Below are 16,523 nucleotides of genomic sequence, written 5' to 3'. Positions count from 1 at the left end.
GTTCAGTGGGTGGTTTGAAATAAAAAACACACATAAAGAACTGATAATCAATCAGTCAATCAAAGGTAGCAATATGGATCAGAAAGTTAAATATTTCCTGTAAGTGTTGGTTAACTGAAAAGAGCTGGTCACACTTACTTCTATAAACTAAACAGAGGAAAAAGCATGACTGGTAGAAAATCAGATATAGTTTAAAAGTACAATGTATAGACATTTACAAAAAAAGTTCAAGAAATTGGTTTCGAGGTAATGTTAACTATTAAAATATTTTAAAAACAAAATAATTATATCGTAAATAATGCAATGCAACCCATGAAGACTAACAGGTCATTACTGAAAACTTTACAATAACTTTTCTGTCAATAGTTTTGCTACACTTTATTTCAAATCAGATAATAAATAATTAATACAAATATTTAATTGAGCATTAGATGTTTCTGTAGTGGTAAAGACAGATTAAAACATATTATGTTTACAACAAATTCTATTCCAATACATTTTCTTTGATGCTTCCAATGCTGAAAACAAATTTTTTTTTAATAAAAATTAAGAAAAACAACATTTGTAATTAGGGCTTGACATTAACACCCGCCAAATGCAGGTAGATTGTAGCTGTGGTGGTTTAGACAGCCACTCCCACTAGCCACTTTGGCTGATTGAAAATAATTTTTAAATTGCCAGTGTTGGCTTGACACTAAAAATGTTAACTTTAGTTTATCATTGTTTGTCAATATCCATGCAAATCTGATCTAAGAATCATGAAGCAGCATGACTGACTAAAATAACCGTTTTAACCAGCAGAAAATAAAGCAGGTGAATACTAAATGAGACCATGATCACACACATGGTTAGACACTTGCTATTCTCAGTCACTACCGAGGAAATGTAGTGTTGCACGCACAGCTGATGTGATGCGCACGAGTTTCCATTTTATTGGGCAAAGCAACGAACTGTGCCTGGAAATGCAACTGGTGTGATCAGTTCGCTTTTAAATGAACAGGAAATAAAAGGTTGCTTGTGCACTCACAGTCATGCTGCTTTTAATAGCTCATGATTTTTGTATGCAGTAGCGATTACTGCTTTCGCTTTAACCGTTCTTTGAACAGATTATTAATATGTGTGTGCAATCATCCTTTCATCATCAAAACAGAATGTTTTTCACCTACTTTTTTTTCTTATAGTTATTTTCTGTAAAAACCTTTAATTATCATCCATTACAATAACATTGCTTTAATAGGAGATTAAATCTCCATTTATATGTAGTTTATGTATGATCTGGGACATTTAGCCTGGACTATGTGACACTGAAACCACAGCCCATTTTCTCATGCACATGATCATAAACAACACCCAAAAAATGTCAATGACTGAGGAGGCATGTGGACATAACTCAACATTTAAATCAAGTAATTTTAGCATGCCAAAGTCAGATGTATGCATATAAAATATAGTTTCCCAACTAAAAAAATATGGCTAGTGAAAATGGCTAGTGGCTAGTAACATTGGAAAACTACTAGCTACAGTGGCTGGTGATCAAAAAAGTTAATGTCAAGCCATGTTTGTAAGGTTAAGATATGTTTCTTAATTTTAGCATGTGAGAATAATATTTCAAAGTATTATTATGACACTAAATTCATGTTGAAAAAACTTACCTTATTTTAATACTGTATTTTGATCAAATAAGTTCAGCCTTGATTTATAGTAAACATTACAAAACCTTACAACATAGTGTAATCTGTAGCTTGTTGTGTACTTTATAAAGTAGTGAATAATTCACTTGGATTATTGGTAGAGGGATTTTAATAAATGGAAATATTGTATATTCTAGATATATATACTAGGCATGGGTCCATATAAGATTCTGGCAGTATGAGAACCTTGGATAAAAATTCACGGTTTTACCGTATTGTCATTACTGCTCTAAAATATATTATTTCTAAATGTCTGGTTTAAAAACAACAACTTTTTCCTCTTTGAACACAATAAATTTTATTTTAAGAAATATTTAAAATGTTTAGGAGCAGTTAACATGCCAGCCTAAATAACTTAATTAGTATATAATCGTTGACTTCTGCTGTCTTTATTAGTTTCAAAAATATTTCTTTGCAATTTAAAATTAATAAGAAAATGAATGAAAATTCTGCTGGAGATACTGTTGTCCTAAAAAAAAAAAGAAAGAAAGAAAAAAAAAATTAAACATACCTTGGGAACGGTATTAGAGAAAAAATGTGGCGGTTTTAAAATCAGTTTTTCTAAACTGTGGTATACCTTGAAAACGGTTATCGTCCCATGCCTAATATATACACCTCACAGCACAGTTCTGTGCATTTTTAATTATGACACATTTATTATATAGTATCTAATACAGTCTTTGTCAGTACAGTGTTGTTCGTGTGCTCTTGCTATGGTCAGCACACACTGTAGTTATATGGTTATCAGTGGAGCAGATAAGCAGCAGTGTTCGCCATGGTCGTCCGCTGCTGGCACTGTGTGTGTGCGCGCGTGCACCTCTCACATGAAAGCCCATGACCTGCTCTCAAAAAGCCAAGAAATGGAGCCCAGAACAGCACTCTGATAACAAGGATCTGGCTTCAAACATTGACAAAGGATAACATCAAATGCCCCTCTGTATGTAGTGTGAGTGTGTATTTGAGTGTGTTTGTGCATGTCCTTGGACATGGCCTATCTGTAGGCCCTCCGCATTTTACCCTTTAATGATACTGTACACGGCCGTGGCCACAATATAAGGACTTAGATTCACCTCTCTTTTGATGAACTGAAATTTTCAGCAGAAGAAAGGAGGCAACATTTTCTAGAGGAATTCTCTGAAGGCAGGAAGATGAAAAGGGCAGCAATGACTGTGTGCTGAGAACAGTATCATAGGTAGACGGGCACGGATAGAAAGCCTCATTCTTTCTGCTGCAATTTAGGACATCAGCGCCCCTCAGGATCACAGTTGTTTTGAGTACTTTCAAAGAGACCATTGTTTGTTTAAGACACCTGTACCCATTTTAAGCACTTTGAAGCCCTTTCTTTTTGACATACAGAATTTGGCGAGTGTTCTTCACGTTGCAGTTCACTATCAGCCGTACTAACCATTAAAGGAGCTTGGCCACCAAAAATGACTACTGTTATTATTTACTAACCCTCATGGGTTTTTTAAACCTGGACTTTTTGTGAATATCCTGGCCATTCTTTTTAATATAAGCTTTGAATAGTATGCAAAAATGACTACAAAATTATGGCGGGATGTTACATTTTTTATACTTTATTTTTTTTTCTTTTTGGTTGAGCTTGATGTTTGAGAATAAAGAAGTACTGCAAAGCAGTGCATGTTACAATACCAAAATATACAGGTAAGAATAAGTTAAGTTGCCTTCATTATAAAGTGACCAATACACAGTTTTGCTCATTTTTTCGACGAATATGAGCCTGTTGCCGATATTATTTTTAATTTTTATTTTTACGAAACAAAGAACGGATAAAATGCTTGAAATTGTGTCCTTTTTTAAGTTAAGTAAGATTAGCAGAGCAAGGGTTTGCATATATTGACTTAATTGTCACTTAAATTAACTTAAATAACCAACAAATAGCCCTCATGCCATCAGCTCATGTCACTGCTTATTCTTGGAGACTTTCTGCCAACTGTCATGCCATTATAAATTACCCACGTTTAAGATCTGCATTGTTTAAAATCAACACTCTACACTGCCTGATTAAGACAATTTAATTGTGGTTCACCATACCTTTGAAATATGTTTGAAATACACAAACATGTATTTTTACCCAAGTATTTTCCACTGACTTTCAGTGCCTAGTTGCTATTTCTCATAGCATGTGTGTTTATTATTATAATTTAGGCAAGGCAAGGCAAGTTTATTTATATAGCACATTTCATACACAGTGGTAATTCAAAGCGCTTTACATAAACAGGAATAAAAAAGACAAGTATAAAAAAATAAAAACTAAATGTGTTAAAATGTGTTAAAACGTCGGTCGTCTGTCAGACGTAGCACAGTGCTCATACAGTAAAGGCACAGCTAAACAGATGTGTTTTCAGTCTTGATTTGAATGTGCCTAATGTTGGAGCGCATCTAATCATTTCTGCAAGCTGATTCCTGCAGCGAGGGGCATAGTGGCTAAAAGCCGATTCACACTGCTTTGACTAAAATCTTGGAATATCTAGTTTATTTGATCCTAAAGATCTGAGTAATCTGTAAGGTTTGTATTCAGGGAGCATATCTGTAATGTATTGAGCTCCTTGGCCATTTAGTGATTTATAGACCAGTAATAATACTTTCAAATCTATTCTGAATGTAACTGGCAGCCAGTGTAAAGACCTGAGAACAGGTGTGATGTGCTCTGATTTTCAGGTTTTGGTCAGCATTCTGGATGAGCTGCAACTGTCTGACTTTAGTTTTTTTTGACTATAGTCTTTTTTTGGGAAGGCCAGTGAGGACAGTAATCCATCCTGCTGCTGATGAAAGCATGAACAAGTTTCTCTAAGTCCTCACTGGAAACGAAGCATCTAATTCTTGCAATGTTTTTGAGATAATAGCATGCTGATTTACTGACCGCATTGACATGATTATTGAAACTCAGATCTGACTCCAGAGTCACACCAAGATTTTTGACCTTATTTTTTGTTGTTTGACCCTTAGAGCCAAGTTACGCATTCACCTTGAGAATCTCATCCCTGTTCCCAAACGCAATGACTTCAGTTTTCTCTTTGCTTAACTGAAGAATGTTTTGGCACATCTAATTATAAATTTCATCAATGCATTGGCAGAGGGTGTCAATGGAGCTGTAGTCATTAGCCAGTAAGGCTAAGTAGATCTGAGTGTTATCAGCATAGCTGTGGTAGGAAATTTGGTTCTTTCTCATAAAGGTTGAGTAGTAGAGGTACCAGTATCGAGCCTTGTGGGACTCCACATGTCATGGGTGTCCAACATGAGCTATGGTCACCTATACTGACATAGTAACCTCTCCCTTCAAGGTAAGATCTAAACCATTTGAGGACCATGCCAGACAGCCCAACCCAGTTTTTCAGCCTATCCAGACGTATGCTGTGATCGACAGTGTCAAATGCTGCACTGAGATCGAGCAGTACCAGCACTGTTATTTTTCCTGAATCTGTATTTAGACGTATAACATTGATTATCTTTATAAGAGCGCTCTCTGTACTGTGATGTGCTCTGAAACCAGATTGAAAATTGTCTAAACACCCCTTGAAGTTTAAGAACTTGTTAACCTGGTTAAAAACAACTTTTTCAATGATTTTGCCAATGAAAGGGGGATTTGAGATTGGCCTGTAATTGCTCAATAGGGTGTTATCCAGGTTTTTCAAGAGGGGTTTAACAACTGCAGTTCTAAGGGAGTTAGGAAAAATCCCTGATAGAAGTGAAGCATTTACCACTCTTAGAAGATCCATTTCCAAACAGGTAAACACAGTTTTGAAGAATGGTGTGGGGAGTGTGTCAAGACTGCAGGTTGATGTTTTCATAATTTGCACGATCTCTTCTAAGATTTTACCATTAATTGCCATGAAATCAGACATAATGTCTGATTTCTTAAGTTGTGGTTAAGCTTGTCTGACGTCAACACAACTTGGCTAATTGGATGAGCTGATTGCCTTTCTGATATTATTGATCTTGTCAGTAAAGAAATGAGAAAACTCATTATTTAAATGTCTTAGCTCATTTTACACTCGAACAACCAAATTAGTTTTTATCTAACAATATTTTGATTATATTACACAATCAATGCTGTTAAAGGAGTTTTTTGACTGGCTGAACATCAGTAGTGGAGAAGCAGTACACACAGTTTAATGTAAAATCAATATGCACAACATCGTTACCTGTTGCTAACTAATACTATTTGGAGTTCTAAATATGAACATAGTGTTTCTGTTATGTACATAGTTTGTTACTCAGGATATTATGATTTCTAAAAAAATCCGCAAACTTTTAAGTGACGATGCATATTTTTTGCACATTTCACTTTTTGGCCCTGCTGATAATCCAATCAAACAATGTGTCTGAAAATACATGACCAAATCATGTACAGTAGTGCAAGATTTTTTATGCCACTTTTTTGGTCTTTTTGTATTAACATCCCCAATCTTTAATCACTATTTAATTGAGTAACCAGTATTATATAGGTTTAAAACAACATGTTAATAATATTTCATATTTATGTGAAAGGTAGGTTTGTCATAATAATCAACATATTGACTTATCGTGCAATCCTTGGAGATGACTTCAATAATTTTTGCCATTGCAAAATATTTTTTACAAAAATTCACAAATAACTTATGACATTTTACTATGACATTTACATTTTTTTTACCGATGTCAAATTTTGGATTTGGATATTTACCTAAAAGGATATTTAATAGTTTACTAGTACTGGGTTTGAGCCTCTTTTGCCTTTAGAACTGCCCTCATCCTTCATGGCATAGATTCAACAATATACTGGAAAATTCCTCAAAGATTTTGGCCCATATTGACATGATAGCATCATGCAGTTGCTGAAGATTAGTAGGCTGCACATCCATGATGTAAATCTGCCATTCAGCCACATCCCAATGGTGCTCTACTGGATTGAGACTGGTGACAATGGAGGCCATTTGAGTACAATGAATTCATTGTCATGTTCAAGAAACCAGTCTGAGATAATTTACACTTTGACACAGGGTGCATAATCCACCTGGAAGTAGCCCTCTGAAGATAGGTACACTGCGGTTATAAAGGGATGGATATGGTCGGATATAGATAGGTAGTGTGGTCTTCTGCTGCTTTAGCCCACCTCAAGGTAGGACGTGTTGTCTGTTCAGACATTCGTTTCTGCAAACCTTGGTTGTAACGAGTGGTTATTTGAGTTACTATTGCCTTTCTATCAGCTCAAACCAGTTTGGCTATTCTCCCCTGACCTCTGGCATCAACAAGGCATTTGCTTCCACAGAACTGCCTCTCACTAGATTTTTTTCTCTTTTTGGTTCATTCTCTGTAAACCCTATAGATGGTTATGCGTGAAAATCCCAATAGATAAGCATTTTCTGAAATACTCAGACCAGCCAGTCTGGCGTCAACAACCATGCCACGTTTAAAGTCACGGCAGTCACCTTTCTTCCCAATTCTGATGCTCGGTTTGAACTACAGCAGATTGTCTTGACCATGTCTACATGCTTAAATGCACTGAGTTGCTGCCAAGTGATTGGCTGATTACCTTAGGGATGACAACTATTTTAAAGTGTTTATGGCTATTTATATTATTCATCTCAACAATTTCTTTGACAATATAACGCAAAACAAAAAATCCTTATTGTGACAGACCTAGTTAAAGTAACCTTCTTGAAGGAATCATGATCATCTCTTTTAATGGAATAGTTTGTTTTGCCACAGACTATTTTTCCACCACAGGCCTTTCCACTATGGCATTCTTCACATAGCTTAAACAGCAGTTATATGTAAATAGATAGGGAGATAATTATCCCTCCCTATTGAGATTTCACCTTTATTCTCCCTTGTTCTTTGTGATTATTATGCCTGAAAGTGTGCTTGTGTGCCAGAACCCTAGGAACTCAAAGCAAAATCAGGGCAGTGATAATGGCGTAGCATGATGAATCACCTCAATCTTACAAAGATTCCTGGAGGATGAAGGCTTCCTCTGTTAGTGAATCTCCTGTTGATTCTGATCCTGGTGTGTCCGCGTGACCCTACTCTTCTCGCCCCGCCAACATGCTCTTCTCTCTTGCATCTGAGCCTCATCTTGCAGAAGAGATAATCCCACCCTTTGGTAGATGAGTTTACTCTGTCAGTCTTTGACAGCAGGAACAGTTGTTCTTTATTGCCTATATGAGGCTGAAATGGAGCTTGGAAATGAAGATCATTGCCTATGGGGGATAATACTAGGGGGATAAAAAAGTCAATTTGCTCTTTTTTCACTGAGCGAGTCTCTTCTCCTGATTTTTTATTTTTAAGTCCATCAATTTGTGTATACAAAATTATTGATGTAAGGCATGACCCAATCTTTTCAGGACAGTTGGTCACTTACAACCTTCCTCATAATGCAACATTCAGAGAAGCCACAATGACCTTTTTGACACTATTAACTAAAGAAGTATATATTTTATTTGCATGAGGTATGCAAATTTCGTTGAACTAAGAGTAAAGGGCACTTATTTGACCCCTTTTTGAAGATTTAAGAAAAGTCGGTAACACTTTAGAAAAAAAAACAACTGTCTTTTATAATTCGTTAATAGTCCATTATTAAACTGTTACTGAATGAGTAACAAATGACTTGTTAAATTAAAGTTAATAGTTTGTTAATTATTTATAACTGTGCCTTATAGATAGCCAATAGATAACTTACAAGCTGTTTGTTACCAAGTTATATATTACTTGTTAACTTTACTTTAATGTTTTATAACTATCATTTTAGCTTTTAGTAAATTACTTACCAAAGACTTTGTTATTGGATATGTTATAGTAGATTGTAAACAAACTATAAACAACTGATCTGTAGTTCAAGTTAATATATTAGTTAAGAGTTATTAGCGTAAGTATATTATTACGACGTTATTCTAAAGTTGCAACTAATACTTATTTACTAAGAGTTAATAAATGAAGAATAATTCCAACTTTAAAATAACGTCCTAATAACATATATAAACTATTAACTGATGCTTAACAAGTCTTTAAGTAAATTACAGCTTGTTCATGATCAATTACTAATTTATAAGGTATAGTTATAAATTATTAAAATACAGTTAACAAGTTATTTATAACTCATTAAATAACAGTTTAGGCGAGGCAGTGGGGCAGTAGGTAGTGCTGTCGCCTCACAGCAAGAAGGTCGCTGGTTCGAACCTCAGCTCAGTTGGTGTTTCTGTGAGGAGTTTGCATGTTCTCCCTGCCTTCGCGTGGGTTTCCTCCGGGTGCTCTGGTTTCCCCCACAGTTCAAAGACATGCGGTACAGGTGAATTAGGGAAGCTAAATTGTCCGTTGTGTATAAGTGTGTGTGTGTGTGTTTGTGTGTGTTTGTGTGTGTTTGTGTGTGTGTGTGTGTGTGTGTGTGTGTGTGTGTGTGTGTGTGTGTGTGTGTGTGTGTGTGTGTGTGTGTGTGTGTGTGTGTGAATGTGTGCGTGGATGTTTCCCAGAGATGGGTTGCGGCTGGAAGGGCATCCGCTACGTAAAAACTTGCTGGATAAGTTGGCGGTTCGTTCCGCTGTGGCGACCCCGGATTAATAAGGGACTAAGCCAACAAGAAAATGAATGAATGAATGATAAATAACAGTTTATTAATGGATTACTATCCATTAATAGTTATACTATCCGTTATAACTATTAACTAGTTATAACGGATATTTATAAATATTTAACAAACTATTAACTATTATTTAACAAGTCATTTGTAACCCATTAACAAACAGTTTATTAATGATGCATTAACTAGTTGAAACGGATAGTTATTCTAAACTGTTACCCAAAACCAATCTGATTTATTATACCTTTTCAGAACATTAGAATTTTCTGCTTTGAACACAATGTAGCTGTTTTTGTTGCCTGTGCTCTAATTGCTAGTTCTCCCTGCCCACCATTCCCAGGTGTCTGTCAGAGGCTGCATTTACAATGTAGATCTTGATGGTCAATTCCGATTTTGTGACTGAATCTGAATTTTTTTTTGATGACTTGCTTACATCATCTTTTAAAAGTGACTCATATTCGATTATCTGCATTTACACAGCAAACGGCAAAGGTGCAATGTCCAGGAAAAAAAAAAAGAGCGGGCGCTGACTAGCAGCTGATAATTAAAGAGTGCTCTTTTCTCTATTCCTGTAATCTGTACAAAGCTTTTGACAAGCTGTTTTACTATAGTTTATGATAGAAATGTTCTCATTTGTCCATCTTCTTTTGATATATAGGCTTTTTTAAACCTTTAGGCATCTTGATGTAATGTCCATGGCGTGATTTATGCATGTGATGTAGATATGCACTATTTTTATATTAGTTTATATTGGTTACATTGCGCTCTCTCGCTCTCATTAACATGCTTAAATACCTGTGCTATATGAAAATATAAAAGTTTTTTAAGTCCTCATGTAGGATATTTAAGGTTTGGGACTCTGCTGAAGTCTGTCATGAAAAGAAAGTGTCAGACTTGACGTCATTCACTATGGTTTTTAATGACTAGCAACTCGCATTGACAGGTGAAAATCTGATCTACCTGCTTACACTGCAGACAGGAGAACACAAATCCGATTCATATCAGATAAATTTTCACATATGAACAAGGCCTGAATCTGATTTAAGTAAATCAGAATCCATGTGATTTGTTCCTGCTTACAAGTAAATGGGCTATATCCGATCTGTTAAACATGGGAGAAAAAAATTGGAATTGAGTCATTTGAACAGTGCAGTGTAAATGCGGCCTTTGTGTGCCTCAATCTCCACCTCGGCTGTGTCAGATAAACAGCACAGTGACAGACATGAAGGAAACAGATCTCACAAAATGTTTGTGAGAAATACATGAGTAAGATCTTTTCCTTTAATTATTTGATGTATTTGTTGTAGAGTTAATGCTGTGCAAACAGCTTACAAACCATGATTTTCATCAAAAGTGCCCTTTAATAATGTGCTGCATATATATATTTTTTCTAAAATAATTTGCAATGTTTAATTACGTTTTCAAATACCATATGTTCACACATTGTTCATAAATAGTATTCACATTTAAATGTATCTGTTACTGTATAATACTTTTAATGTGTTTTATGTGTGTAAACATGTTTAATTAATGCTCTATAAAAGTTCAACAGTAAGCTATAAAATATTGAAGAGAAATAAAATTTTTTCAAGAGAATTATTTACTTCCGTTTATATGTGCCTAACTTAGGTTTTATGCATAATTAAAGGCTGCTTTTGTATTTTATTTTATTTTTTGCCATCCAACTTAAGTGGTAAAAAGTCTCAAAAAAGCCTTTTGATGCCACTTTATCAAAGTTATAGAAAAATAAGTTATCATATTTGATATCAAACCTTATTTGATTAAACCTAGTGATTGCAATGTTGAGATATGTTGATTTAATCTGCACTGATTGCTTTGTTGTTAATTTGCAAATTATTCAGAAAGCCTAAAGACAAAGGTCAAACTTTCCAGTTAGGTCTCATTAGTTCATGTGACCTAAGAAAAAACAATAGCTATACAGCATTCGTTTATCGTTTGCTAATGCATAATTAATATCCAAAAGTTGTGCTTGTAAATATTTATTATTAAGTTAACAATGACTAACATTGAACATCTTTATTTTCATTGGTAACAAGGATGCAAACATACTGCAGGAAATGTATTAATAATTGTTTGTTTATGTTAGTAAATACATTAACAATAATAATGTTAAAACGAACTAAAGAAATACAATTTTAAAACTGGTTCTATTTCTTTCCTGAACTGAACAGAATTGAGTTGAAAAAAAAAAGATAGTATAGTTCGCATCGTGTCTGCCTCACTTCTAAAACAATGGCTTGCATGAATACCTTTTCTACGCACATCATGATTTTGCCAAGTATAATGCGACCCTGGATTTACACCTATGTTGATCCTGGAACATAATTTTTATTTGAAAATGTAATCCATATCTATTCCCTACTCCTAAACCCAACCATAACTCTAAATTATACCCAAAATCAAAGCAATAATAGTTGGATAACAAACATGTAGAAGGGCATAAACCTAACTGTAAGTCTAAAATTTACTGTATCCCTTAATTCTGACTGGCTGATTGGAATGTTCTAGGATTATCATAGATGTTAATGCTACGTGCTACTTGGGGAAATCAGGTTAGGGCCTTAAAATAATTTAATGTAAGAACAAGTTAAAGTCTTGAAACTGTTTTAAATGTAATTTAAAACAGTTTCAAGTAATGTAAATTTAAATGTAATGTAAACGAGAACTCAAAAATGTGAGGTTCAGTACCTAGAAAAAATAAGTTGTAATAATTAGAACGTTGTTAACAGTCAAGTTGATGCTTAAACCACCCAGCACCCAGCTTTTTGATTAAGTTATGGAATTTAGAAAATGTATAAATAAGAAGTTTTAAAAATGCACTCACAATACACTGCTAATTTTTATCCATTTCACAAATACCTGTCACAAATAAATGTCTTGTTAATGTGAAACCTTTATACAGTAACTTTATTTAATGTTAATTTTAATAATTTATCTTTCAAAATAAAAACAAAACAAAAGTAAACAAATAAATAAAATAAAACGGGGTGGCTCAGTGGTTACCACTGTCGCCTTACAGCAATAAGGTCGCAGTTTTGAGTCCCTGCTTTACCAGTTGGCATGTCTGTGGAGTTTGCATGTTCTCCCCATGTTCGCCTGGGTTTTCTTCAGGTGCTCCGGTTTCCCCCACAGTCCAAAGACATGTGGTATAGGTTAATTGGATGTGTGTATGAATGTTTACCAATACTGAGTTGTGACTGAAAGGGCATCCGCTGCTTAAAACATATGCTGGAATAGTTGACGGTTTCTTTCTGCTGTGGTGACCTCTGAAATAGAGACAAAGCCAGAGGAAAATGCATAAATAAAATAAAAATTACTAACCAAAAATGTTAGTGTATACTCTCAGAAATAACGGTACGGGATCTGTCACTGGGGCAGTACCTTTTCAAAAAGTACATAGTTGTACCTCAAGGGTCCTCAATGGTACCTCAAAGGTACTTTTTAGGTACTAATATATGTACCTTTTAGGTACCACTGTGGACTATTTGGATACAAATATGTATCTTTTAAAAAGGTACAGCTCCTAGTGACAGTTCCTGTACCTATATTTCTGAGAGTGTATGTTTATTATCAATGAGATGCAGATGCTGTGGTTTTTTTCATTTACAATTGCAATTTGTATTTATGCAGTCACAGATGCGGAAATCAGAGAAGGACCTTAAATGGGAGCAATTCTAGTTAAATAGAAGAAGATGGAGAATTATCGATCCCTTATCCCGAAGGTGTCCACCGTATGCAGATGTCCCAAAGGTGCACCAGAGAAGGGTAAATGAAGCCCTTAAATGTGCAATTGGCAATAATGAGCTATCATTACTCAAATTACAGCAAGCACTGATTGGGTTTAAAGTAATGAAGAAAACAACATGATCAATCATCATCAGGTCCTGAGAGCGTCGGGGTGGTGGCCCAGCGCTGCACCCGCAACATTGTTGGAGCAGAGCACCATCTTCAGGAGCCAGACTGGAGCGGATACAAGAGCCCTGCAGCACACCAACACATGTGAACATCCTTTATGAGATTACAGCCCAACCTCAGATGCTGCCCGGCACACCGAGATCAGATCATGTTTATGGCAGATGTCCACCTTTGTCATCGAGGCAAGTTTGTTCCCTTGTTTTTACATCAGTGTGATTTTTTGCCTTCCGTAAATGCATAAATACAAATGGCTATGAGTTTATACAGTGCTCAGCATAATTAGGTACACCCCATTTTGATAATTATTTTTTTCCATTTCTAAGTGAATATAGACAATGTATTTTGGTGCATTTAAAGAAAACAGATTTATTAAACAGATGTATTTTTTTAAATAATTAAATTAAATTAAATTCAAGCAAAATATCGCAAAAAAAATTTTCCAACCTTGAAAATTTCAACAAAATTTTTCAATATTTTTGCTTCTTGATTTTTCCTCGTTTTTAAATTTGTAATTAATATTTTTCTATTATATATACATTTGGGTGTACTCGTTTTTGGGCCATTATCATAAGTTATTTTGTTATCTTAGCTCCAGTTTGGCTTCAGTATTGACTAATGTACAGTAAATGCACAAATATAATATTGTATAGCTTCCTATTAAAAACATGAGTTTAAAAGATAGATTTGTGAGAGGTGTACTTATATATGCTGAGCACTGTATATATTCAAAACGTTACTGGGTTGTTTCAACACTAATTTGGGTCAAATATTGATAATTGTGTTCATTTTTAAAATTGAGATTAATTAATGGTCATATTTTGAGATTAATTGTTTTTATTTAGTTCATATAGGTGTATGTTAACAGCCAGCATTCATTATATAGAGTAAATGATTAATTCACTTTAGGTGTGAACTAAGGCTTTAAGCAATAATTTCAATAATTCATTATAATTCCAAGGCCTTCTCTCATCATTGTTGCCTGGAGATGTAATTGCTTTCAGCCGATGATATTAAATAGTAGCTTTTTATAATCCAGGTTATAGCGACTGGCTATACTGCAAAGCACTTGCACCACCTATTATCATTTTAATACACCACCACCACACTTATTTCAGTCTGGCCGCTGACAAAATGATTTTCTTAAATAAGTAGTCTTAGGAAAGAGAAAGCCATTTATGCCACAGTTCACCAGCCGATAACTTCCAAAAGATAAGCCAGGCACATAATGGAGTGAATTTAAGTAATATTAAGAGGAATATGCAGATGACCAATGAAATATGTGTGCTGATTAAGTGCTTTTATGAGATGAATAATGTAAAAATAATGAAAATGAAGTTGAATCTCTGAGGTTGTTGTTTTTGTGTGCGTGATTTGGGACAAGTGTGCTCCCTAACTTTTCGGTTGAGCAAAATGAGCCTGGTTCATCACAATCTGGACTTCTTGAACATTTAGCCTCTACACTCTTTTGACGTTTTGGAACAAAGTTTTCTTGCAGATCCAATGGTGGCCTGGCATTAGTGTGCAAGAAGGCTTCTGAAGTTGCCATCATCAATAATGAGGTCTCATTTACACAAATTACTCCGAACGCTGATTAGGTATTATCTAACGGCAAGGGCCACCTCGATCAATCATCATCAGTGCACGGAGCGTCGATGGACATCAAAAGGTTAACCCAGATCCAATGGGCCCCTGGCAGTGTCAGCACAAATCACTACGGCAGGGCCGCCATGCTGTCGATAGAGCAGCTAGACAATTAGGTAATGATTAAAATAGCTGCACACAGGAGTCAATAAGAAAATGAGCCATCCCGGCATAATTTTAGAATGATTTGTTTGCTGATCTATATGGAAGCGAGAAAATAGGCACTCGAGTGCAGTGATTGAAAGCCTACTTGCTTCCTGAGAGTCACTATCATGAACTTTTCAGAGTTGTACTTTGTATTGTGGCTGGAGATTCTAATTGAGAGGTATTGGGTGTGAGGCTGTTTCATAGTCATTATATAACGTTCTGCTTTACTCTGGAGTGCCAGATGATTACTGGCCAATGATTACTGTTTTTGCAGTACGATGATAATAAAATGATAAAAAATTGACATGATCCACATAGTTTAGTGTGATTATGGTTACTACTAAGGATGCACCAAATATATGGATGCTGAAAATTATTGGTTGTAGTTTCATTTTTGGTTTCAACTGAAAGAGAAAAATAACCAAAAATGGAAGCTAAAATGCTGTGACATGGCTTTTACACAGGCTGCAGAAAACATTTTGCTGCACTATGAGACCCATTCATTTCAATGGCTTGGGCTACTAATCGAGCAGCCGCACACATCATCAAATTGCTTGCGTGCGTGTCACAGTCAAAGTTCAAAATAGCTCAATATTCTGCTCTATGAAAATTACTCATGTACCCTTAAACACACATGCTCACTGGAAAGCAAAGTCTGCTGACATAATGTGCCAACAGGATATTTTTATGTAGTATTTTTGTTGCTGCTGCTTGCACTACATTGCTGTTATGGCAACGCTGGTAAAATGACGCCCATTAACTCATTCACAGATCTTTTTAAACCAGTATAATTGTAAGTTATTGAGTGAAATCAAAGACTATAGAATAGACAAGTCACTGCAGTATGCCCTTTTTGCCCCGTCTTCAAGTACAGGAACCAATCAATGAACACTATAGACTGATGATTGTCCAGGGGAGGGGCTCAGACCATATGTGAGTTTCTGGAGATTTTGTGTGATTCAAACATTTAGAAATAAAACTGAAAAGATTTTATAAGATAATTTTATTGGTGATTCCTGATATGTAAAATTAATAGTAAGCTTGGTAAACAGTTTTGTAGAATTTGATGTTTTCCTATTCCAACAGAATGCCCAAGCGTACTGACTGAAAAAGATGGCCGCCAAAAGAAATGACTTGCCTTAAAGGGACTTTGGTTAAATTCAAAAAGTCTTTAAATTCAAACATTATTTTAAATGATTTATTAAAGTGATAAATAATTCTCACAAAGCAGTTTCTGTTTTCTGCAAGTTGAATCCATAATTTTTGGTTGGCAAAAAAGGAGCACCTGCTTATAATTGACTGCAGCTGGTCCCGTATAAAGTAATGCACGATTCACCAATCAGGTGATTCCTAACTCACCATAAATAATTTGAGCGTCCTACCTTAGCCATCTTCATCTTAAAGAGTTCTCTCTTCTACCCCTGCTTCCTCCCCTTTTATTTGATAGGGCGGCACGGCGGCCCAGTGGTTAGCACTGTCTCATAACAAGAATGTCACTGGTTCAAGTCTTTACCTGGCCAGTTGACATTTCT

At 35.3% G+C, this 16,523-nt stretch overlaps 1 non-coding gene across 8 annotated transcripts in view; it reads left to right on the top strand.

Moving 5' to 3' along the window:
* The window catches only part of LOC147832825 (uncharacterized), a 204,760-nt gene that overhangs the window by 43,206 nt on the left and 145,031 nt on the right, over positions 1–16,523 (top strand). For all 8 annotated transcript variants that reach the window (XR_015514961.1, XR_015514964.1, XR_015514963.1 and 5 more), the window contains exons 2-3: positions 12,919–13,053; positions 13,170–13,385. This is a non-coding gene — a transcript (uncharacterized LOC147832825). The remainder of the gene's footprint in view (positions 1–12,918; positions 13,054–13,169; positions 13,386–16,523) is intronic.

Source organism: Danio rerio, chromosome 18 (assembly GCF_052040795.2).
Source record: "Danio rerio strain M-AB ecotype USA chromosome 18, GRCz13ab, whole genome shotgun sequence".
Classification (NCBI taxonomy): Eukaryota; Metazoa; Chordata; class Actinopteri; order Cypriniformes; family Danionidae; genus Danio; species Danio rerio.
The sequence above is the reverse complement of the archived record's forward strand: the minus strand, read 5'-3'. Positions and strand labels throughout refer to the sequence as shown.